The following is a 27,157-nucleotide window of genomic DNA, read 5'->3' on the forward strand; positions in this document are numbered from 1 at the left end:
AATTTATTGATTACAAAGAAATAAATTTATGTTACATTTCAAAATGAATTCAAAATAAGGAGATCGCACTCACTCACTCACTCAAAAGCTAACTCTTAAACCTAGAGAAAAAAACAAAAAGAAAATACTGGTCAGAAAAGTGGACAAAGCGGATGACTGGGCGTCGTTACTGGAAGGACACTGCACACGCTAAGTCTCTCGCCAATCACGCTAGGTGGAAATTCAGGAACTGGACAACGGCGGCACTGCTATGCACTGGGCCCAACCTGCTTTCACGGCGCTCAAATCTTGACTGAGTTCAAATCGTGAGAAAGAGGTGAGTGTCGTGGCCGCATTGCTAACGGCTAGAATGAGGGAAACACGCCCATAATAAATTGCTCAGCGGAAGTGCTAATGTCTCGCACAAAGACGATCACTCATGACACAGTGAAAAATTGTTCTGAAAACACTCCCAACCGGGTGAACACGTAGTGGTCAAACTGAGCGATAAATACTGGGATTCCACTAGAATTTGCGGTTTCCCACCAAAGTTGATGTCACGAGTTTATTCAAATACATAATCACGCCGACTTGTGACATTACGCCCCATGAAAATGAAATTTTTTTTTTCTTCAGAAATTTTTTTTTTCTTCAGAAATTTTTTTTTTCAATATACATATATATAAATCCTAACTCAGTCACACAAGATTCACACTGTGGTGTGTGTGTGCTATCCTGCGACAGGAGAAAGTCACAGTAGCCAGTGAGTGAAAAAAACCTCGTATTTACGTTAATAGAAGCAAGCTTGAGGGAAAAACTCCATGACGACGGTGAAAAATCCTGTACTCAGGTCAAACTGAGCGAAAAGTTTGCTACATTTACATTAACAACTAATTGTTATGTAGCGTGATGTATGTAATACACGGTGTAGGTGTGACAGTTGTGGTGTAACTGTACCTACGTGTAAAATTACATAATGCAAATCAATAGTAAATGATGACAATGAAGCAGAAGAGATGAGGCGGCAGCATGTGTCAGGGACGATCAGCTGTTCTGCACGGCACTGCTGCACCTGCCAGCTGCACCTGGGAAAACAATCAAGCTGGAGCATCAAAAGTGTCATTTCTCTCTCTCTGCCTAGCAATCAGTACTCATGTTACAAAAAGTACACTATTTATATTATTAACCAGAAAACGTAGTCAAGGGGTTTCTGCAGGACATCAAACGCTGACCCAGTTTACTGGTTAAACCCTAAACTTAATTAGCAAAAAGACTGGGCGTTTGTGCAGGACATCAAACGCTGCAATTCGCTAAATTAACCGGGGAACGTAGTCATGAGCGAAAAGACTGGGAGTCTATGCAGGACATCAAACACTGCGATTCGCTAATGGAACCCAGTTTACTGGTTAAACTAACTCTACACTTACGATTAACATTAGGAAGCTGATAATCCCTATGCAATCTCGGGCAGGTCACATTTTAACACCCACTGTGGGTGTGAACACTCATGTGGATAATGTGCATTCTCCGGGAATCCTCTGAGAGGCCCACAGCTCAAGACGTTCCACAAGGTAATTCATACACAGCCTCGGTCTGTCTCTGCAAGGTTCTCGAACCTCCCCCTTAACTTACGGTACATATGTATGTACAGGTCCTGGACGTAACGTGTCTTGTGGGACCAATGGGCGAGAAGTCAGGTCTGCACCCACTTCACCACTGCCTTGTCTCTCAACTGACTCAGAGATTACAGGTGTGGTTTCAAATGGCACAGGAAGGACATGTCCCTGATTAGTGGTACGTGGACACACATTTTAGGAACGCACAAAACTATCTATTTCTCGTCCCATCCCTGGCCAGAAAAAGTCAGCTCAGATACGGCCCTGGGTTTTCCTTTTGCCAATGTGACCTCCTGAGGCTGAACAATGACCCCATTCTAACACTGCTTGGCAGTACTTGGCGGGAACGACAAACTGCAGTCGAACCTCACCCTGGGGTGTTTGTGACTCACGGTATAGCCGTCCTCGCTTGGGAAGGAACCTGGCTTGACCTCCTCATGAATACTTAATCACTTTACCCTCCAGCTTCTTACGCACTGAGGCAAGTGTCGGGTCAGACTGTTGTTCTTGGACAACGTCTTGACTACGAATCAAATCTTGCGGCGTTGCAACGGTCAACGGGGTGACATGATTCGGAGCCTTGAACATGGCTTGTGTTACTGCAACAGCCGAAGTCTGAGTAGCAACATCTACAGCACAACTGTTTTTGACACCCGGTATGTTGCTGATAATGAGGTCAAACAGGGGTTCTGGCATGACAACAGCAGCTGTCAAGCCAGTGTAGAAAGGAGATGCCACCTGGATCCGTGCCTCAGGGAACAATCTCACTGACCCATCAATAAGTCTAACATGGATCTGCTTACCAGTGTGCTCGTCAGGCCGAACTAAACTTTGCTTCACAGAGCAACCTGAGGAACCATTATCTCTCAGGACATTTACAGAAACACCTCCCACAAACCCTGGCTGAACAAGAAAGGCAGTGTTACTGGTGGAAGGGTCTGAGGAGGTAGCAGCCAGTCATTGGTGAGACTGCAGAACAAACGATGCAGCAAATGTGGTGCCCTGAGAACTTGATACCTGAGGAGTCATGCTCACCATCTGAGGAGCTGGAGCATTGACCACCTGTGGAGGAGGGTTCACTGTCGCTGGAGAACTAGTGAACTGCAAAGTACCTGTACTGGTGGGGTTGGCACCACTGTACGCTTGTTGTGGCATAAGGGCTGCATTTGCATCCTGCCTCCGATACATTAAAGTCGATTGTCCTGACTGACGGTTGCGTGGTTTGTCCTTGCCCTGCTGCTGCTTGGAATCCCGGTCCTGCTGCTGGTTAGGGTTCTGCTTATCGTACCGCCTCCACTCAGGTTTCTGAGTGTTTTGCCCGTGGTCCTTCTTCTGCGGTTTTGGACCTTGGCCATTATTCTGAAAACGGCCTTGTTGCTGGGGTTCAGTCTGAGACGGTTTCCCAGATTTATCAAGTTTCCTGTTCCAGGTATGCTGCTTGCGAGTTTGATACCCATATGCAGTAAAGAATGCGTCAGCCTGCTTCACCATTTAGCTGGCATCTCTTACCTGGCAGATCTTAAGCTGAGCCATAAGTTCAGTAGGCCACAACTTTTCTAGCTGTGTCCGCAGCACAAGGTGAATTATCCCATCACACGTGGAAGGAGTTTCATCTTTCTCCATCCACTCATCTAAGTAAGCAGTAAGCCGGTCAAGAAACTGAACGGCAGTCTCTTTATCCTGTAAACACACCCTCATGAACTGATTCTTGGCGTCGTCAACTGTGAGACCGTACGCTTTGACGAGTGCAGCCTTCATCATCTCATACGTGAGATTGTCTCCACGAATTCTGTGGAGAATATCGAGGGCAGGGCCCTCAAACAGGCTAGGAAACTGAAGCTGCTTAGCTGCATCACCCAGCTGGTAAAGTTGAGCCATGTCTTCAAAACGAGCTATGTATGGCTCGATTCGCTCGCCTTCCTTGTATGAGGGGAAGCTTGATGTGTGGGGTCTCCATAACGTGTGCAGGGAGAGCACTCGTGGAGCTTGGGTCAGCTACACCAGATGTGTCTGAAGCCAAGGAATCTCGCTTGAGCTTCAGCATTTGAATTTCATGCTTTACGCGTGCTTCTTGCTCGGCACGTTCGTATTCTCGTTGTTCTCGCTCATGTTCGCATTCTCTCTCTTGTTGTTCTAACTCGAGTTGACGTTCTCTCTACCGTTCTTCTCACTCATATTCGTGTTGTTCTCGCTCTTGTTGTAACTCGAGTTCGTGTTGTATTTGTTCGTGTTCGCGCTGTTCTTGCTCGTGTTCGCGTTCTCTTTCGCTTTCTTCACAACCATCTTTCTCACGTTGTTGCTCGTAATTAAACCGTGAGAGGACGTAGCTTTGGATTTTTTCTGGGTCAGTAAGGCCCATATCTTTAGCTTCCTGCACATAGAGGTTGGCAGCCATGATACTAACTCAATCTAAAAAAACTAGCGACTCAGTACTGACTGTGATTTTTGCAAAGAAAGATGTCAATAATCAAGAATAAAGAATATAGGCACAGGTTAGTAATGACCAAATTTTATCTAATTAAACTGGTAAAGAAAGAAAATTAAACAAACAACTGACTGTGAAAACTATTATGTAAATTAATAAAAATGAATTAATAATCACCAGTAAGATAGTGCCTATAGATTTAATGATAAATACCTAAGTATGAGTGAGTGAGTATTATCTCGTGAATAGCTTTAGAGCTAGGAGTTAATATCCTGGAATGAGATCGCATATTGTCACGGGGTTTTTAAAAGTAAATGCAATATTAAAGGATAATATTTCAATAATACTGAGAACAGGACAGGACAATGAACTTTCTTGTGAAAATAAAGCAATGATTACTTTATGCCGGCTTATTTCGCCGATTCTCTAAGGACGAGAATTTATAAACTTTCTCAACAGTACACAGCAGAGACTAATTCCTCACAATTGCTGTTTGTTAGTACTGTTAGCCTCTGGAGAAAGTGACTTCACCCCTGACAATCAATAACTAATTCTATTAATGATAATAGGTTCTTGCTGATGCATTAACTCCTGGTTGCACAACGGATTCTAAGCTTAATACAAAAGGACTGGCCTAAGTACCAGTTATGAACAGCAAAGCGTTTATGCAAACTAGGAGCTATAAGTGAAATAAGCTTAATATGGAAAATAAAACATGAGTTTACATTACATTAAGCTCAGGAAAAAGAACTGTTAAATATATTGATTACAAAGAAATAAATTTCTTACATTTCAAAATGAATTCAAAATAAGGAGATCGCACTCACTCGCTCACTCAAAAGCTAACTCTTAAACCTAGGAAAAAAAATGAAAAGAAAATACTGGTCAGAAAAGTGGACAAAGCGGATGACTGGGCATCGTTCCTGGAAGGACACTGCACATGCTAAGTCTCTCGCCAATCACGCTAGGTGGAAATTCAGGAACTGGACAAAGGCGGCACTGCAACGCACTGCGCCCAACCTGCTTTCACGGCGCTCAAATCTTGACTGAGTTCAAATCGTGAGAAAGAGGCGAGTGTCATGGCCACATTGCTAACGGCTAGAATGAGCGAAACACGCCCATAATAAATCACTCAGCGGAAGTGCTAATGTCTCGCACAAAGACGATCACTCATGACTCAGTGATAAATTGTTCTGAAACACTGCCGACCGGGTGAATACGTAGCGGTCAAACTGAGCGATAAATACTGGGATTCCACTAGAATTCGCGGTTTCCCACCAAAGTCGATGTCACGAATTTATTCAAATACATAATCACGCCGACTCGTGACACCACCCTCAACCCCCTGGGTGATTTACTGTCCTCAGGCTTGCTTTGAAACTTATTATTTTGTTCTGTCATAGTCAGGATTAAAAAAAAGGGGATAGACATACCACAGGCCCCACTCACTGCACGGTCCCAGGTTCAGGCAATGGATCTGGGACCCCTAGCCCACCAGCTTACCAGTCACTGTTGTGGTGGCCTCGGGGCACCCTGACAAGCCAGCTGCAGGGACACCCTCCCTGCAACTATCCCGCCACTATACACCCGCTGATAGGGCAGCCTCCTGGGGCGCTACTCCCAGGTTCAGGCCCTTCTCTATTGGGCAGAAGCGGCAACCTGGGAACCGCAATGCCCTGTACGCTCTAGCACAGGCCCAAGCCCCATCTTGCCGTGGACCCATGATCTATGCCGGTGGAACCCCCATTACGCCTCCCCCCAGAAGTCCGCCACTAGGTAGCGGGGGCAAAGTTTTCTGGCCGCATGCCCTTGCTGGCGCCAGCCCCTGTAACGTAGTGGGATACATTGTGTGAGATGTAAAGTGCATGTGGTGTAGTGCATAAGATAGTTAGAGGAAATGTTTGGGAGACTATGCTGGTCTACTCTCCATGTTACTGTCACACTGAAAAGGTCAGCAAAGGGGGATGGTTAGTTAGCTAGTGAAACAGGAGCTCCAGCTTTCCCTATCACCAGCATTCCCAGTCCCCTCGGGAGTACATATATATATATATATATATATATATATATATATATATATATATGGATGTATGTATATATATATATATATATATATATATATATATATATATATATGTGTGTGTGTGTGTGTGTGTGTGTGTGTGTGTGTGTGTATGCTACAGTGCTTCCGGTCTTCGAGCTTGTCAATTAAGAAAAGGCTTTCAGCTCACTGGAACATAAGTACTTGTATTTGTTAGTGACTTTGGCTATTCTTTGGAAGTCATACGCTATGGTGCAAATATACAATCAAAATATGCGTGGTATTGCATAACATAAGGAATGTTTCCGATAAATGTAAGAAAGACTGAAGAATCGCAACTATCTGTATGTGTCGCTGTACAGTATTTTTAATGAATGTAATGCCATCTAGAACTTTAGCACAAATTCAGAAAATTCACAGAGAGTGGAAAGTAATGGATTTTCACGTATTAACAAGATTTGCTCAGTCAGCATATTGTGTTGTGGGTTTCTATGCTTCACAGTAAGAAGACTTTCTATTATACAGTATAATGATGCTGTGTTTGTGCCCCTGGTGCCCCATAAACCGCTTAAGGTATGGGGTCATCTCTGTTGAATTCTGAATAATATTTATAACCAAATCTCAGTCTCGTAACAATGATGCCATAAAGTTCACCTTTTTGGCCATAATGTTGCCTGAGTATTCTAAGACACGTTCATATTGTGAAGAGAGCTAGTACTGGCTTTTCCAATGCTAGTGTGAATCCGTCTAGTAACCCTTTCGTACATGGTGACGTGTTACGCGTCATTAGGGTCTTTCCTTGAAAATACACTGTGACGCCTTTTGCGTCATAAAACCATGAAATATTTACAAAGCAAAAAAGTTTTTGGTCGATCTGTGTCATTTTTGGAGGCATCATAGCTTGCCCTGCTCTCGTCAAAAGTAATGAGTTGGCAACAGTGCATCCTGATACCCTTGACAGTGCAGACAGGTTTTTCAGTACCAAATGAGCTGTGAGTTGGGTAGGTAGTGCGTGGTCTTGTCCCTTTAAATCTCCTCTATTACCCCCGTCCCAGCTGCACGACATATTTCACTATACCAGTAGTGCTTATGTATAGTTTTTGGGCATTATTGTGATTAGATTTGGTGTTTGCAATAAGAAATTAGGTGTTTGTGAAGCGTACCTGGCAATTATCAGCTGTTAGCCCAACGAAGATTGTGCTAATGTTTCTAATCAACTACACTGCCTCTATCCAGCACCAAATGCGAGTATTCAGTTATAGAAATAGTGACAGTGAATCATGTGAATATAGTGTGCATACTTAGTGTACAAGGAATTGGTGAAATACATGTAGCAGCTTAGAGGGAGGTGGGGAAACTGCCCTACAGTCACGACACAGCATCGGTACACAGTAGTTTTTTGTATTTTTATCGAAAACTACGAGGCGTAGAAGAACAATTCTGATCCCAAATGAAAGCCCATGAAATTCTACATAAGATGATGAAATAAACACATAACACTGCCAAGAAAAGTTTTTTGCTAGAGCTCCCCGAATAAAAACTATTGTCTGTAGGAAATAGGTTTTACTTTTTCGCTTATTACTCGAAAACCATAACTCATATCCAAATGCCAACAACCCTATTCGAAAGCTAATCAAATTCTCTTTCACATGATGGATAACATGTACAGATAGATTAGTAAATATTCGAGCTATGATGTTGGTAAATGAGATGAATGTTCCCAAATGTTTATTCACACCACCCTAACATACTTATAGTGTGTGTGTGTGTGTGTGTGTGTGTGTGTGTGTGTGTGTGTGTGTGTGTGTGTGTTTGCTTATCATGTAGAACAAACACCGACGAATAAGAATATGTGGGTTTTGTGGCAAAATTAATATGTTTGGGTGGTGAAAATAAGCCGGGGATACACTTGTTTGGAGTCCGTGGTGGGTGGCGGAGGGAGGGGAGAAAGCCGATGTGTTGTGGAATGCAAAACTTATTGAAACTCACCATGACTGAAAGAGGTAATATCATGAGTAACAAGAGAGCTGATTGCACTGTTGACAGAAGTGTTGCTGTATTCACCATTAATATCATGAGAATCCGAATAACAGCTTTATGAGCTAAATCGTCATCCTTTTCATTGAAGGGTACCCCAGTATGGGAAGGAATCCATGCAAAGTGGGCTTTATGAGCTGTGCTTTCAATACACCGGATGGTTGAGAGACATTTATTGACTACATCACAATCTGTGGTTGCAGTAGACAGAATTGTATATAGAGCTCCCCGACTGTCAACTATGAAATAAACATCCTTAGACAAAGATACTTCACAACCAAGTCCCTCTTCTATCAAATATAGCTCCGTCCTTGTAGAAAAAAAGACAGTCAGGGAGTCTTTTTGATTTTACAGTGTCCACATACTGTATGGGTGATTCATAACCCCTAATGAATATCCCACAATCAGACTTGGTCCCATGAACAGACCCGCTACGGTATACTGTACATGTACTATACAGACTGGTGATGACTGCATGTCTCCAGCTTTTCCATGAAGAGGGATTTAAGTTCACAAGGCAGCCAGAGATCCTTGAGCTTGGAGAGTTTCTCTATGTCCACAACCACTCTACAAGGACTCCAGGTGGCCTGACCTTGTGTCTGTATTAAATTAATACAAGGAGTAAGTACATTAAAGTGGCTTAACAGTTTGCACATACAACCAAGATACGTGATTGGAGGTGAAAGAGTATTGTTATGAGAGTTCATCAATGAGTGTCTTAGTTGTTCACACCCATAATTAACCATTCTGATTACTGTACATGATGCAATTTCTTGTATTCTAGTTATGATACTTGGTAGTCAAGTTCAGCCTGCTTTACCTCAATTTTTTTGTTGTCTTGGGACAACCTTGGACGTTGCTCAGGGCCTCATTTTGTACAATTTTCAAATTTTTAAAGGTGCTTCTGACTATATTGTACTAAGACAGGGAATGTTGTCATCAGTCAAAGTTATAATAGTACTAATATATATCATTCTGAGAACAGGGATACCAACTCCATTTTCCTGGTTAGCTAGACCCACAACAGCACAAGTTTAGGGAGATATATATTACCGGTACGAACGTAATCAATGCATTTTGGGTCTTTGTGATAGCTATGCTGGACTTTGAGGTAATTGTAGCAACTAACTCTTTCTAGCTAAATGGAATTCATCCTAGGTAATTTGCATTGCTTATCTAATTCCTGAAATTTGGTTTTCGATTTGTTAATAGTGAGTCCCATATACTCACACAGTCTCCAATTGTTACAGGTCTATCCTACATAAAATGGAAGGGGATTCGCACTGGAGTATGATGTCATCAGCAAATGTAATTACCTCCATACCTGGAAGGAAAGTGTGGTCTGTTATTTTGTCCATTAATATAGTGAACAGCATAGAAGTGAGAACATCACCTTGTTCTGTACTCAGTTCTCTTGCGTCTGAAAACTATTACATTAATTAAACTTTTCTGACCCGTGAAAGAGATTGGATCTTATCCACCCACGTAGTTTCCCATAACCCCTAAATGGCCACCGGTGTTGAACGACGCATTACTCGGGAGTGGCTGATGCCATCGACGCTGTGCAGTCTGTAAAAAACTGCAAACAATTTTCGGAAGGGAACGAAAGTCTGGGAAATGTTGACACAGACTTACTCTACCCTCCAAACCATTCAGGTGGTCAGTACATCTCGTGAATCAGTCATGAGTGGATGTCCGTCTTTTCCTCACCTCAAATGTTACCATGAATAAGAAAGAAAGTAAGTCAAGAAAAGAAAGAAAATGTGTTTCCCTGACAGTGACTGTTTATCAATTTTTTATTTTGACCTGGGAAGGGAGGGGAGAGAGATCAGCTTTCCTTGCACTGGCTCACTCTCCCCACAGTGCAACCCACAACCCATGTTTTCCTGTAATTTTTTTTTATTTTCGGGAAAAATATTCATATTCCTTGTTTAGTCTACTTACAAGTACAGCTTACAATATCACCCTTCCTTACCCTTCATTCCCCAGCCCACTATGCTTATCTCTGACCTTATCGTTTTTTACCATGATGGTTTTCCTTACACAGCTGCACCCATTATCTTTTTCCTCCCTTTCTTTCTCCTCCCTTTCAGCACATATTGTATCACCCAGAGTCAAAAAAAAAAAATCCATACATTAATAAATGTTATGAACATAAAAAGGAGGGAAAATATTCATAATTATGATATTTTTGTTAATAAGTACATATATTATGCACTGAATTTGTTCATATTACATATTTCTTGTTTTGCACAAGCATTTCAGCAAAATATGAGGTGTTCTCGTGATGACTATATGGATGTAAAACCTTCTCTTCCCTTGACACTAATTCTCAACTCTTGGCTGTGACGGTTCAGCCTATACATACATAGCAACACCCATTATTTTAAAACAGACTAAAAATAGCATCCTTCTCTTCGTCCACACGAATTACACCAGCCAGAGAAAAAAAATCCATACAGGAATAAATATTATGAACATAGAAAAGAGGAAAAACATTCACAGTTATATTTCTATATATAAGTACACATATTACATGCTAGTTTTGCACAAGCATATCAGCAACATGTGAGGTGTTCTCGTGGTGAATATATGGATGCAAAACCTTCCCTTCCTTTCACGCTAATCCCCTCATGCAGGGTGTCAATCGCGGGTTGTTTCAAATTTTAGCCACTGCAGATAGCAGAGGAGCATCTTTATCTCATGAGGGTCTAAAAAGAGCATGATTTGCCTCTCTTTTGAACAAAACTACACCACCCAGACTACAAAAATAACTCAACACCTGCATAAACATAATAGACATTAAAAGATGTGAAAACCAAATTTTTTTTTTTTTTTTTTTTTTACAAAACCTCTCATATTATGTACTGATTTTGTTCGTAATACATATAATTAGTCATTTCAAACCATTTCAGCAACAATGATTTCTTTCTGTGGGGTGAAAACATGGATATATCTTAGTGCAATTTTTTTGTTGCTCATCTGCTTAGTTTTCACTGGCATGAATATGGTAATTTGGCGAAATTTTCCGCGGTTGATTGCAAAACGCAAGATGGGTTTAGGAAGCTAAAAAATGTATGGGCAGTTTGGTAAAGAAAAACATTCGATTACTGAAATCTGAAAAAATGATGCTGGGCCGGCCACTGCATCAGGAGAATCTCTGGAGGCATGGCAACGAAGGGGCTAAACCTCCTTAACCCGTCACGTCCCGAGGCTTTCCGCACCTCCGACATCCCCCAGTCCCGAGGTATTTTCGAATTTTTTTTTTTTGGCTAAAACCTTCGCTTTTGGTGAGAAACATCGAAAATTCATAGAGAAATCGCTCACCTGAGGTTTAAAGTGCCCATTCCAGGTAGGAGTTCCTCCTTACCTGAGTGGGTTTTCTAACATGCTGGCACCAAAGAAAACGAGTTCTATGGGAGGGTAACTATTTTATCCACTCATAAACGGTACTTATTTATTTACTTGGTACGAATGTATATGTAGTATGACAGTATATTGGTTTTCAAGCAGTAATAAAGGCATTATAAGCATTGTTTCACTCACTAACTAATCACCATACCTGACCTATTTTTGCCACACTACCTGATCATTATTTCTGGCTGTTTCTTCTTCTAATGCTATGTAAACATTGTCCTCCACATTGTCATCGATTGGGGAATCACTCTGGCCCTGAATAACTTTACTAGCCAGGTCACTGGTAACAGGTCCTTTGCCAAGACAATGTCGTGAGGGGGGGAGGGGGGAGGTTATGCAGTGTAAGGCATTGTCCTTGCTTGGTATCTTGTACAGGAATAGAGGAAGGTGTCCCGTGTATACATACGAAAAATCACGTGCGAAAATTGAAAATTGTGCAAATTAGCGACCTTGCAATTGCACGACGTACTGGTACGTCGCCGGGACTGGCAAATGCAAATCGTGGTGACGTACCCATACGTCGTCGGGACGGGGCGGGTTAAGAACTAATTCCTGCCGTGTTTGCCTTATCAAATGCCCTTTTCAACTCAATGAAAGCCCTGCACAATTCTCTAGTATTACTGAGACACTTTACAAAATAATCACTCTCTGACTTACCATTCAAGAAACGATGTACATTAGGAGACAACTGATCCCCAGTCTTGTACAACAACCTATTGAAAATGAATCTTTCCATCATTTTACAGATACAGCTAACTTGGGAAATGAGACAATAACCACCAGAGCCCTGTGGAATTGGAACTATGTCTGCACTCATCCAGAATGTCTGCATTTGACATACTGAACAAATCCAACAGGGAAGTTTCATAAGAGGCAAGAAGATTATTGGTAATGGCATAAGTTGTACCATCTTGACATTGAATGGCAAATTCTCCATTTTTGACAACTCAGAGTAGTTCATCGTACACTATGGGATCACAGGTGCCATCCCTTCCATTAGTATTTACATCAACCAGGAAATTCCTGAAAGACGTGTGGTGGTCAATGCTTTCTCTCTGACTGACAAGTAGGCTTGATTGTGTAGAGGCAACGGCCCACCGGGTGATCAAAGCTTGGGCTTTGTCACCAGAGTTTGGTACACAGACTATGTGGTTATTTTTCCCTCTTTTCCTGTTTACACGGTACTACACTCCCTGGAGGGACTTGGTCCTCCCAGTGAGCGTGAAGAAATTATCCCAGTGTCATTTTCTGCTCTTCTGACATAGTTCAGTCAGATACTGTGCGATTACCACCATACTATTATGCACTTCTTTGTTTCATATTAACCTGATTAATTGTACTTTTGGATGACAGTGGAACAAATTTACTTTAAACCATACTACGTAAACATTTACCCCTGATGAACCACTTTTGGGCCCTCTAGATAATCCCCCTTAATTTCTACAGCAGACAAGCAGACTGACATATTTAAGATTTTATATTAAATGTATTGCATTCATCGGAGTAAAGAAAAAAATTAGGAAAACACAGCTAAATGTATAAAAACAGATGTGACTAAATTAAAAACTTGGAGACTATTGGCAGCTTTGGCCAGCTCAAGAGACAATCGCTCAGCTGCCCAGTGTTACCAGGTGCGTCCGTTTCGTTCATGTTTGGAAAACTTTGGAAGACAATTTGAGCGTAAATTTGAACGGCTGCGTGTTACACCTTTTTGGGGGATTGTGAAAATGACTGGGCGATTTTGTGTTATGGATATGGTATTCACATAAAAAGGTAAAAAGACATGGTGTATGACAGAAGTATGACATAGTATTCCCTACCCTGCCACTCCCCCCAGGCATAATGAGGGACTTTAAGAGTTTTGAGTCATTCATAACTCACTCCTACACCAAGCATTTGCTGGTCACCATGCTTGTAATAGTCGTGATTATTTTTACTCCAGCCTCGAACTGTGAGATATACTAATGGCAAATACCGCTGAAATTACCAAAATTTCACTTTTAAAAATCATAACCAATAGGAATGAACTTCTTCTGTCTATCTATTTATCTATTGCCAGACGCCTTAATCCCGTAAGGGGTGGCCACAAACAAATCGCCTCCATGTCGCTCTGTCCCCCGCCATTTCACTGCCCTGCTTCCAGCTCACACCTCTCTCTTTTATATACCTCTCCACTCCATCCCTCCACCTCATCCTCGGCCTCCCCCTTCCTCTCCCCCCATCCACCTCGCTCACATAAACTCTCCTGGTCAGCCTCTCGCTCTCCATCCTCTCAACTTGGCCAAACCACCTCAGTGTGTTTCTCCTAACGCTTCCCATCACATCCACATCCATACCACTGCGCTCCTTCACTTTCTTATAATTTTGTCAGTCTGTCTCTCCATGTGACTCCACATGCTTCACTCAGATAACTCATTTCCACTGCTCTCACTCTTGACTTGTGCTCCTCCAACAAGGTCCAAGCTTCACTTCGTACTTTGCATAATATATATGATTGGTGATCGGAGACTCACTGCTCAAATGTCAGCCGTTCACAGCTTCACCTTGCATAAATTCTGTGTGGTTCATTGGACATTGTAGCCGATCTCTTGTATGTATTAAGGTCTGCCTATGAATAATTTATTCTTCACATCAATGTTTGTGCTAACAATCCCTGTATTATCTGAAATTTAATCTTTTGTTAATTTAAGCTTTCAACATATCGCTAAAAGACTCGTGCATTTGCATTAAAGGGACAGTCCTGAATAGCAGAACAGCCCATGTGTGTTAGCAATGCATATTCCTTTGGTAAAAGAGCAGCGCTTGTTCCGTCTGCTCTTTGCTAATATTTGAGAATATGATCACAGAATTAAAGGGGTTAATAAATGCAATAACCCAAATTCAACGGCTGTCGAATAAATTCAGGAACTGCTTATTAGCTTTATTATCCATGTCATATCCTAGTAATGTAAACAAATGCACCCTTCCATACAGTGTACATCTAAATATATATCATTGATGTTTGCAGTACTGGTTTGCGCGTAACATGACTGGTGTGCAAAAGAAAAAAAAAAAAAGGTGCCTAGTATCTCTTACTACCTCCGCCAACGAAGTTGGAGAAGATTATGTATTCATCTATGTTTGTCTGTTTGTCCAGACGATATCTTCAAATATTTTCAATGAAATTCAATGGAATTTGGTCGAAATGTGGGCCATGGGCCAAGAAAGATAATATTAAATTTTGGGGCAGATCCAGATTCGGATTCTATGTATATCTCCAAAATTTTTCAAAGAATTTCGATAAAATTTTGTGGAAATGTGGGCCATGGGTCAAGGAACAATTGATTTAATTTGGAGGCAGATCTGTATCCCATGTATTCCACACAATATCTCCACGGATCCTGATAATCTTTAATGGCAATGGCACTGGCGCAGGTATGTGCTCTTTGAGTGCTTTCTAGTTACTACTGCTATAACCTGGCCATTGCCCTTGAATTTATGACGAAATTCCACGACCTGACCAAGTTTTAATGGTACAATACCTAGCATTTAACAGACTTCTTAGCAAAACTGCCACCTTAAAAGTTAATTTAGAAATGAAATTTGAAGAAAAATGCATGTATATCGTTTGGATATAGACAGTCTGCGAAAGTTTAACTTACTGCTACGTCCACATCCCACACTGACATTGACTCCAACAGCAGTAGTTTGGCATAGGAAGGACGTTGCCCAGTGAGTTGTTCTTCCTAGACGCAGCCTTTCAGTGTACAAAACACAGATCAGCACAGGCACTGAATGTACAGTAAACAAACTTCTCACTGTCGTTGTCTTTATTTACCAAATAATTACACGATATGCTCGCCAACTAAATTTCACAGATATCACAAGTACCAGAGCTACACTAACTTTGCAAGGTCACAAGTCAAACTAAACTCAAACTCCTCTATTCTCTCCTCCATCCATATATAATCATGCATTAAACTCGAATCTTTGAGTATAATCTAGCTACCACAGTTGCCAAATCAGAGATATCCAAAATATCCAGAGTTTCTTACATAACACTCTAAATTATTTAGTGTACACACTGAGATAAAATTACATAAATTAACAATCACATAAATAAAACATCATTGAGGAAAAGAGCACAAAAATTAATTTACAACTTACCAAATACCTCCGCTCACAAATAATAGGCCAACTGGCAACTCTGACACGTAACAGAAAAATACAAGAAGCAGTGAGAACCTTCCAGTACTTCCTATCTAGCAAATCCTGCTTCTCAACACTATCTCCCCCAGCCCTTTGTCGTCCCGACAAAACTACAGAATATATAGTCATAAACCTTAACCTAAACTAAACATTTAATTACAGTATATAAAAAATAATCCTTCAACTTATCAGGTCTTCTCCTATGCCGCTTACGACGACGTCCCTGCTCTTCCACGCAGTCCACTCCTCCTAGAATGTCTTGGTCCTCTTCTTGATTAACTTAATCCCTTGGGAAACTGTTACCATCCTCTTGTGCTTCAGCTCCGTGGTCCTCCTCAACATCCTCAGGTGTGAGTGAGCATGATTTCTCGGAGGCGTCCCAGCTGTTCTGTCCTGGCCCATGGTACTGCCACAGACGATTCATGTGTACCATCTCTGGGTGAGACTTCCTGCCTCCCCGCATCCAGTACGTTATGTCTGATAGGTGGTCCAACACAGTGTAAGGCCCGTCGCATGGGCTCTGCAATTTTGGTGACTGTCCCTTCTTCCTCTGAGGATTGTATAACCAAACTTTGTCACCATCCTTGAAGCTCACCTCTCTTGCCTTGGCATCATACTTTCACTTCATCACTTCGCTGGAAAACTTTCGAGCTTCTCACACTCCATTATATACCTCAAGCAGCTTTTCCTGAAGTTGCTTTGCATAGCAGATGTCTGTAGGCAGCTCTTCACCGGGTGGCCTTCCCATTAACAAGTCAACAGGTAAACATAACTCGTGGTCCAACATCAGTTTTGCAGGGGTTAGCTGGTAGACACATGGGATCCAGACCGATATGCTATCAGCAACACAGGTAATTTCTGGTCCCATTCCGTTTGACACTCTACGCAGTTCTTGGCCAGTTCTTGTCCCTGGGTCCAGTTGAATTTCTCCACCATCCCATCTGACTGTGGCCTTAGTGGGGTTGTCCTGGTCTTCTTGATCCCCAATAACTTGCAGCACTCATGGAACACAGCAGACTCGAAGTTTCTACCCTGGTCTGAATGTAGCTCTTGTGGCAACCCAGAGCGACAGAAAAACTGATCAACCAACACCTGAACAAGAGTCACAGCCTCTTAATTGGGGATGGCATAGGCTTCAGGCCACTTTATGATGTAGTCTATGGTGACACATATATACCGGTTTCCTCTTTTGGTGAGTGGCAGAGGTTCAGCAATGTCCACCACGACTCTTTCCATCGGTGCATCCATTTGGTACAGCTGGAAAGGGGTGAACCATGTTTCTTGAGGCCCTTCCTGGCACAACATACATCACAGGCCCGACACCACTCTTTAACATGCTGACGCATGCCAATCCAGTAAAGCCAGCTGGCTTAGAGTTTTCTTCACTCCTAGGTGCCCACTAACCACCTGGTTATGAGACTCATCCAAGATCTCAGACCATATTTTCTTCGGAATCACCTGCTGTCAATACTTGTTGAAGCCATCAGGTGTCTCCCACTGATGCTCCAGTAGTCCAGTGTTCAAATGGAGAATGTCCCATTGACTCCAGTAGCTCTTAGCTGCAGGGCTAAACCTGGAAACCTCTTCTAAAGATGGTCACATTGTACTCTGCTGCAGCCACTCTAGCACTGGTTGTAAATCTGCATTCTCCATCTGCATCCTCTTCAGGCCTTCCTCATCTGACACTGGCCCTGTCACCACAGTACTGCGGCATTTCTTGGTAAGATTCCCATTCCTGTTACTCTGCTTGCCATCTGTTCATCCATTTTCTCACTCAATATCAGTCAAGGTTTTCTTGCATTTCCTCAGTGGTGGGGCATCTTGGGAAAAACTGGCTGGTTGTTACCTCTTGTCACCAGCCTTTACTAATTTACCCTCATGCTTCTTGTCGTCTGCAGCTTTTTTCTTGCCGTCCTTCTCATTTGGACAATCACAGTTGAAGTGCCCCACTTCACTACATGTCCAACACCCGTTTGTTGCAATCATGGGTTTCCCTGCACTGTTCCGTTCTTGTTCCTTCTTCCAATTGTAACAATCCACCTTTTTGTGCCCTGGCTTCTTGCAGAACCAGCAACCTCCTCTAATCTCCTCCTCTCTTCTACTTGCAGCAATCCACTTTCCGATATCCTTGCCTCTCACAATACCAGCAACTTCCTTTAGTCTCCTGTTCCCTCTTCCACGTGTAGCTGTCCTCTTTCCTATGTCCTGTTAGTTCCACCAAGTTCCTTATAATTTTTTCACTTCACGTACCTGCCCCTTTCTTGCCTCAAATCCTGCACTATGACCTACCTGAAAGGTGGACGTACTGGACCTGATGTAGTACTCAAATTCCAGAGCCCTGGCTAGTGCTTCTTGCATGCTTCTTGGTTGTGCCTGCATCATTTGCACTTTCAACTCTGCACTATCAAGAGCATCAATGAACTGGTCCCTCAGAAGAATGACCAATATGTTAGGTGCTGCTCCAGGGTACACCAAGTGGGCCATACTCTCCATGTCATGAGCAAGCTGCTGGAGGGATTCGCCTTGAACCCGTACACGGCTCTGGAATCTTGTCCTGCAAACCTGTCTGGTACATGGTCACGCATCTGTGCTCCAGTACTTCTACTTAGGCCTGATAGTTGTTCCTCTCCTCCACTGACATCTAGCCCATAATTTCCATTGCAGCACCCTTGAGGCTGTTTGCAAAGCTGCACTACTCTCTGCCTATCATCCCAAACATTCTGATCAGCAAGTAACTCAAATTGCACATGGTAAGCTTCGCAACATACTCTGCCATCAAATTCCTGAGGTTTCTTTTTAATTGGACCCCCATTATAGCCATGCACTTCACTGGTTTGGGGCCTAAAAACTGGGGCATCATAATTAAGTCCAAGATTTAAACTCCTGCAGTCTGACTATTCAACCATGTAATGCTAACTTTACATGCTTGGGATCCGTCAAGGTTCACCATACACTCTCCACTCTTCATATGCTCCCTGTTATCTAACCTGACGCTTAGCAATGCAATATTTCTCTACAGCCTCAATTCTCTCACTAATTATCTTCATATGGTCGAGTACATGCTTCAGCTGGTTATCTACATGCTGTCAGCACTCCATCTCTATTCCCTCATTAATATTCACCTGACTGATTACAAGCTGTCTGCACTCCATCACTATTTCCTCACTAATCTACAGCTGGTTGTCTATATGCTGTCTGCACTCCATCACATTATTGCTTACCTCATACTTCTACTGCTGTAGCTCAGCGATATTACCTCCAACTGTTGTTGTTCTTCCTTCATTTCCCCTATGAAAGCAACTAGCTGTCCTTGCATCCTCAGTTATAACTTCTTCTGTGGCTTCTGTAATGCCTCTTGAAGTCGTTCATACCACTCTTTCTGCTTTTCATTATGTGCTTCTAATTGTTCACTTTGTGCTTGTGATTGATCTTTGAGTTCTTTCTGTCCTTCAATTTGTGCTTGTAGTTGTACACATTGTGCTCATAATAGTTTCATAATTGCCGCCAGTGACAGCTTGTCCTGCCTAGACAGGCTTTTTGTCTGTACACCGTCTGCCTCCATGTCGAAAGTTTGACTCACTGCAGCCCTTTTCTAATTATCCCACTCCTGACACCACTGTTATGTCCACATCCTACACTGCCACTGGCTCCAACCGCAGTGGTTCAGTATAGGAAGGACGTTGCCCAGTGAGTTGTTCTTCCTAGAGGCAGCCTTTCATTGTACAACAAAACACAGATCAGCACAGGTGTTGAATGTAAATAAGCTTCTCACGTTCGTTGTCTTTATTTACCAAGTAATTACACAGTATGCTCGTCAACTACACTTCACTGATATCACAAGCACCAGAGTTACACTAACTTCGTAAGGCCATAAGTCTAACTAAACTCAAACTCCTCTTTTCTCTCTTCCATCCTTTTATAATCTTGCATTACACTCAAGTCTTCGAGTATAATCTAGCTGCCACAGTTGCCAAATCAGAGACATCCAAAATATCAAGAGTTTTCTTACACTACATAACACTCTAAATTATTTAGCATACAAACTGAGATAAAACTATATAATTTAACAATCACATAAACGAGACCTTATAGAGAAAAAGAGTAAAAAAAATTAATGTACAACTTATAAAATACCTGTGCTCACAAATAGCAGGTCAACTGGCAACTCTGACATGTAACAGAAAAATACGAGAAGCACTGAGAACCCTCCAATACTTCCTATCTACCAAATCCCGCTTCTCAACAGTACAACGTGTAATTAGAATTAATTTGTACTAAGTATCCAGTGCTATTTAGAATTCGAAAATCCTGTCATATATTCCTTATCTTTATGATAGGGATGGTACATTGAGTCACAACAAATGAAGATCTAGTAAGATGCTATTTCAGCCTGTGGGTGAGATTATGATGTCAGGAGCCTAGCCCTTGCAGTCCTATTATACGGGTATAACTATTGTTTTATTACCTCCGCCTAGGAGGTTATGTTTTCACCCCTGTACGTTTGTTTGTTTGTTGATTGGTTTGTGAGCAAGATTACACAAAAATTACTGGACGGATTACCATGAAACTTAGTAGAAGAATTGGCACTGGCCCAGAATAGACCCCATTAAATTTTGGTGCGGATCTGGTAAATATACAGATCCAGGATTTTTTGTTTTGTTTTTCATTTTCTTCAACATTGTGAGATCGGCCATTTTTCGACATTTTCATAAATTTTTCAGTGAATATTGCATGGAACTTGATGAAAAAAAATCAGACTTATGTAGGTTGTTGGTATCTACGAATGTATACAGTTTGGCACGGATCCATATAAAATTCCAGATCTAGCAGATTTAAGTATAGTTTCACAAGGGGGGGGGGGTAGTATTTTTCCAGCTGCTGTACTGTAACAAATGATATGCACTGTTTTGTTAGCTGTTACAGTAAGTTAAAAATTATTATTAAGAGTTATGGATAGTTTAAAATTATGGTGTTACAACTTATAGGGTCATAAGTTTGATACTGAATTAAACTTCATTGAATTAAATGGAACTGCATGTTGGGCCTTGGTGGAGGTATGCGCTCGACTGAGTGCCATTCTAGTTCTTGCTGTGACCAGATGGTTTTACTTTATTCAGCAAACTCCTATTGAAAGGGGTTAATGATAGATGTATCATCATACAGTTCATTCTCCCCATAGGTGAACAAAATCGTCGGAATAAAGAATAAAATGAAATTTACGTCACCAAATGAAGGAAGTAATTTGACCAAGTTCATTAACCCTTATCCGCCGGTTGACATGTATGCATGACAGGATTCAGGGTTTGCAGGGCCGCTAGTTGCCTTGCCTTTCCGCCACTGTTTGAGTGCAGGACCGTTTTCTGTGATACCTACGGGGTAGGTAGGACCCACAGGTACCCTGCGGTTGAGCTGTTCAGTCTGTACTCGGCAGTGGTAACGAGAGGAGCCATGTCATCTTCCTTGACATTGACTGATTCCATTCCACCGCGTAAAGGGCCGATCGCCTCATCGATCCCCGCTAAAGTCATGCCCTTTGTGCCAGGGAAAGGGCTTAGTGATAATGCCATAGGACATGCCCTAGACGAAACTGTGTCATCTCGATCACTGAGCAAGTGTAGTCGTCAGAGGGCAAACAAAGCTACCACATGGAGAGCGAGCTCTCTCGCCCTCCATCCCCTACTCCCTCTCTGACGCCAGAGAGGGCTCCCCAACTTCTACAGGAGGAAGGGAGAGCCTACAACAGCGATGATTTTGCTGATGAGGAGGAAGTAGATGACCCAGGATATCGGAAAAATGGCCGTGGACCTGGCAGACATCTGCAGAAAAAATGCCGCAGAGCCATTTCCCCCACACTCTCCCCGCCTGCTCGCCGACGTATCTTCCTCCACTGCTCCCTCACACCTTAGCCTACCACTTCAAGGGCAGAATCACCTCAACCAGGCCCTTCAGGAGTTGTATTGCCTAGACGGGAGCCACATGGTGATAGCCGAGCATCTTCAAAGGAAAGTTCCGCGTCAGGTGAGTCATCACCCGCTTACTCCCCCACCTCCTCCACTTGTCCCTCTCCCTCTCCCTCTCCCTATCCCTCTCCTCCCCTCCCCCCTGCCCATGGCCGTGCACGTGGTCGTGCACGAGTGATTGGAAAACGCAGTGCAACTACCAGACGGCCTGCTCTACCACGTGTGGGTAGAGTAGATACATTTGTGTGGGAGGATGGTGCCAGCTTTAAGCCGTCTGTGCCGGCATTTGATGAGGAAGGTGTAGGTGTGCAGGAGGATGCACTTCCCCCCAGGCCTTGGACTATTAATAATCTATTCAAGGCAATTTTCACGACTGCAATTATGCAGTACCTGGTTGATGAAATTAATTTCCACCAAGCCATGTGCGTGTGTTGGCTGGACGTACCTGCTAGCGAGAGTATGCACATGCATGAATGTATACCTGTAGAGGTGGGGGAGATGTTTGTGTGGCTTGCACTGACCATGCTGATGGCGAATGTAAAAAACATGTGCTTCACGACTATTGGTCGGTGGATGAACTCATTGCCACACCTGTCTTCGGAAAGTACATGGCCCGTGATAGGTACCTGGCAAGCCTGAGGTTCCTACATTTCAGCTGAAATTACAGGCCTGCACCGAACGACAGGTTATGGAAAATAAGACCAATCCTGACAATGCTGAAAGAGTCATTCTCCAGGGTTTTCCGTCCGTTCCAGAAAGTGGTTACTGACGAGTCGCTGGTGTTATTCAGGGGCAGGCTTGCATTTATTCAGTATATGCCATCAAAGCGTCATAGTTTTGGCCTGTAAAACTGGATATGTGCTGGATGTAATAGTTTACTCGGCGACAGATGTTGATATACCTAGCGATGATCCTCATGGATTCTCTGCATCAGTAGTGAAAGTGCTGATGGAAAGGAATTTCACCAGGCACCACATTCTGTACACCGATAATTATTACACAGCCACAGCGTTAACAAAGTATTTGCCTGACCATGGTACTGGGTCCTGTGGAACTGTTAGGGCCAATAGAAAGTATTTCCCAGTATTTCCAGCAAAACACTGAGAGAGGAGCCCTTCTGACAAAGAAATGTGGGAACATGTTAGCCCTTCTCTGGCATGATAAGAGATGGGTTAACATGTTGTCTACAGTTCATAAGGGTGTGCTGGAGGAAACTGGTAAAACAGACTACAGGACCAGGGAACCCGTGGTAAAGCCAGATGCAGTCAATGATTACAATATCAACATGCGGCTGGTTGATAAATCGGACATGCAAATTGGTGAGGTCGATTGCCTACATAAGTCCTGCAGGTGGTACAAGAAGGCGTTCTTACCCCTTCTTGATATCGCTGTCCTGAACAGTTTCATACTGTTCAAGGAGCTTGTAAGGAAACCTCTCTCTTTACAAGAGTTTGAGAGAGAGCTTGCACGCGAACTCCTTGACCAATATTCAACTGGTCAGGTGACAGGTGCTAGGCAGGGGACAGCGGCTCCAGCTGACAGGCTCAGCTGTGCTGAGTATTTCCGTCGGCACAAGATTGTGGAGAATGGGAGAACAGCAGCAGGACGTCTGGCATACAGGCGATGCCACGTCTGCTGCACAACCAAACGCCGTCCCCCAGCACGAAAAGAGACCTCGTACCAATGTGCAGAATGCAAGGTCTCCCTATGCCCCAAATGCTTCTCAGAGTATCACTCCTAGCGTGAGTACTGAGCAGGTGTGTGGGGAAGTGTAAATAATGTACAAGAATGCACAACTTTGTGTATTTTCATAAATGAGTGAAAAGTGTGATAGTATGAGTGAAGTATAGTAAGTGCTAAGATGTAAGTCATTTATAATAAGTTCAACAAGTGCAAATAAGTGATTTATGGTAAGTGCAGTACAAAAATTTATACTGTGTATTGGATATTGGTTTGAAAATTATTGGAAATACTTTGCTTTTGCCTATGTGTTACCTGAAAGAAAACCACTTGTGAGCGGGCCACAAAGAAACATACCTACTTGGCTATACCTAAATTGTTTCACTCAGTACTCAGGGAGATTGTGCCAAATATGAGCATCAATGTATCTGTGATGTGACATACAAATAATGTTAGTTGTGTGAAACATTTCTATGATTTTAACTATAACCCTGAATAGTACAAAGCAGTATGATTTACAGTACAAATAATTACCTCATACTCTACGATAATGCGTGAAAAAGCAACAACATTTACTTGTCAAAGTGTAATTACGCGTAATGGTGATGTACAGTGCAATTCTAAGTGTCATAGTAAAATATGATTATTTACGGAAGAAGTGAGAACAGAAAAACGAGGTAAAGGAGAAATATTCCTTATGGAAGAAGTGAGTACAGAAAAACAACGAGATATTTCCTTTCCCACACACCTATGGGGCATAGAGGCATTATGGAGCGGGCAGTAAATCCTTGGGTGAGCCACATGAACCGGGTGATGACTCATTCTCACGGCGGTGAGTAAGGAGCAGTGGAAAAAACGAGTGGAATCTTTTGCATTCCTTCGAAGGACGCATGAGCAGTGTTACAATCACCACTCCAGTCAGTGCTGCCAATGCTAGCCGGCTGGGCCATGGCCGCAGCCAGTGGCGCGCGCTCGGTGCAGCGTGCCAAAACATGAAAAACCACTCGTATTCAACTCATCCTCACTCATCGACGGGACCACCTAGAGATCTCGGGATACCATCATTGGAAACAGGAAGAGTTGATGAGTCTCATGAACTTTTATTTGAATCTCTAGCTATTACAGTTTGTCAGATATGAGGGTTTGAAGTAAGGGTATTTTTTTCCAAAATCTCTGAAATTGCCCGTAGGGAGGCTTGTGCCACGGCTGGGAACCCCCCGACGGCTAAGGGTTAAGCAACTCATGGTCTAGGCTAACTTGTAATTTTGTATTTTTCCTGTTGTATAAATCATGGTACATCAACTGTATATTAGACTTCAAAGCCTTGATCACTGGCTACAATGGTCTACCAAACGTACTGTTAGCATACCCACCTGCCCCGACAGCTGGCACAAAGTGAGCCTTGTTTTGTCCTGTCTTGGAGATGGTTGGCCATGAAATGTGGAAACAAATGTTAAGTGGTGGTATTCAGTAAATATTAAATTCAGAAAACTGAGGCAATGGGAAGCTTCAATAAGGCACCTCTCTTACTCAAACAAATTATACGAATGTAGATATTTATGAAAGCCAACTCCACAGGACTCACCAGCAATGTACCGAATGGGGGACGTCTGAAAATCGTCTGCCACCAGATGTCTTTCACAATTAACAGCTTGTCCGTACGGAATACATGTTCAATTACCATGATTTTTCTCTGTCGATATGAGGATTTCTGTGGCAAAATACCATCATACACTACTGAAGCACTAAAAATTCCTCGTAACAAAAATATAACAGAGGTGAAAACTTTGCTCTCATTGTTTTATTTCCCCGAAAACGAAACCCGATTTCTGAAAAACTGGCAATTATATATTTCTTTTTGTCGTTTTTAAAGAAGTTGCTACAAAGCTGAGTTTAATATTGCCTCCTGATGTGTTCGAATATTACTGTAGTTTTAGCCAAGCACTTGTTTTGTTTGTGTCAGTCTCTCTTTTTGCAGGAATTTAATGTATGATGTATTAAATTACTCTACATCAGCCATTCAAGCTCAGAGACAGTCCCTGTTCCAAGCTTTGAAAGTAGTGGTTGTACATTTTCGTAAAGGGATAAGTCATTATCAGCTCTTGGAACGGGGACTGTCTCTGAGCTCGGATGGCTGATACAGAATAATTTAACACATCATTAAATTCCCACCAAAAAGGAGACTGACACAAACAAAACAAGTGCTTGGCTAAAACTACAGTATATATCGAATATTTCAGTAGCAAGAATTAACTCAGCTTTGTAGCAACGTCATTAAAAACGACAAAAAGAAATAAATAAGTGCCAGGTTTTCAAAATTCAGGCTTCGGATTCTGAGAAATAAAACAACGATAGCAATATCTTCTCCTCTGTTATAGTTCTGTTACGAAGCATTTTCAATACTTCAACAGTGTATGATGGTATTTTGTCCCACAGGTTCTCACAGCAACAGAGAAAAATCACGATCATTTATCATGTACTCCCGCCGGACAAGCTGTTAACCCGAGGTGTCCCGATAACATATAGATACATTGCAACGTTTTGTCATGGTGAATCCGATTACGTATCCATATGTTTTGCAATTGCAAGGTCCGTCATTTCCACAAATCTCAAATTTTGCGTGTGATTTTTGGTACATACACGCGGGACACCTTCCTCTACCTGCCACCAGGGGGGACACTGCCTTACCCTGAGTGACCTCCTCCCCCTTGCACGCCATTGTTTTGGAAACTCACCTGTTAGCAGTGACCTGGCCAGTAAAGACATGTCGTGCCCCATTATGAAATTCAAGGCAAGAGTGATTCCCCAATCAATGACAATGTGGAGGACAAAGATTACGTGGCAGCAGAGCAAGAAACGAGCAGAAGTGATGAGGAGGTAATGTCACCAAGGAAGGTGTGGTATGTTGATGCGTTTGTTCAATGAATGAAACAGCGGTTATATTGCTTATATTATTGTGTGAAAACCAATATATTCTTGTACTACATATAAATTTGTACCAAATGAACAAATATCTACCTATTCTGAGTGGTTTGCAATAGTTACCGCTACATAGAAAACGTGACACTCGCAGCACAGCTCCAGAGAACAAGGTACCAGGTGTTTAAAGGGTCACCTGTTTAGACCACTTCTGAGCTCAGGTGAGCACTTTTGGGGGCATTTTCCAATGTTTCTCATAAAAAGCGGAGGTTTTAGCCATTTTTTTTTTTCAAAAATCTGCCAGGATTTGGGGGTGGGGGGTCAGTGGTGAAAAATTGGTCAGGATGCGGCGGGTTAATAATGGTGGCCTTCAGTGGTAGGCAGCTTCACAAATCCTCCATTGGCTGTGTGTAAGGGACTGCCTGAAGGAAGACTAATTTATGCATATGCAAAATAGCCAGTCAGAAGTATTCATTCATGTGTATGATATTTTTTAAAAACAAGCATTGTGGTGACTTATATGGTCTATCGTCTTGCAAAGTCTCACAAGTTTACCCAGACATATAAAACAGTCACCATAGTTTCGGTATTTTTCTGGGCATAGGACCAAATGGGGTCGCCAGGTAAGTAGCAGATGGTACCCTGAAATTCCTGAAAGTCCCTCATTAGCACCTCCACTTGGCCTGAATTTGCTTGGCCTCAGGTGTGTGTGTGTGTGTGTGTGTGTGTGTGTAGTAGGAGGCAGGTCGGAAAGTCAGACCAAGGAAAGATGGGGACAAGGGTGTGACAATCGCGGTTCGGGGAAGGGTAAGGGATAAGAGAACAAATCGAGACAATGATGGACTTTAATCTGGATGACAGACAGACAGACAGACAGACAGACAGAGAAGAAGAAGGT

This window comes from Coenobita brevimanus, chromosome 17, assembly GCF_032717465.1.
Source record: "Coenobita brevimanus isolate Jiangsu-jjx chromosome 17, ASM3271746v2, whole genome shotgun sequence".
In the NCBI taxonomy this organism is placed as follows: domain Eukaryota; kingdom Metazoa; phylum Arthropoda; class Malacostraca; order Decapoda; family Coenobitidae; genus Coenobita; species Coenobita brevimanus.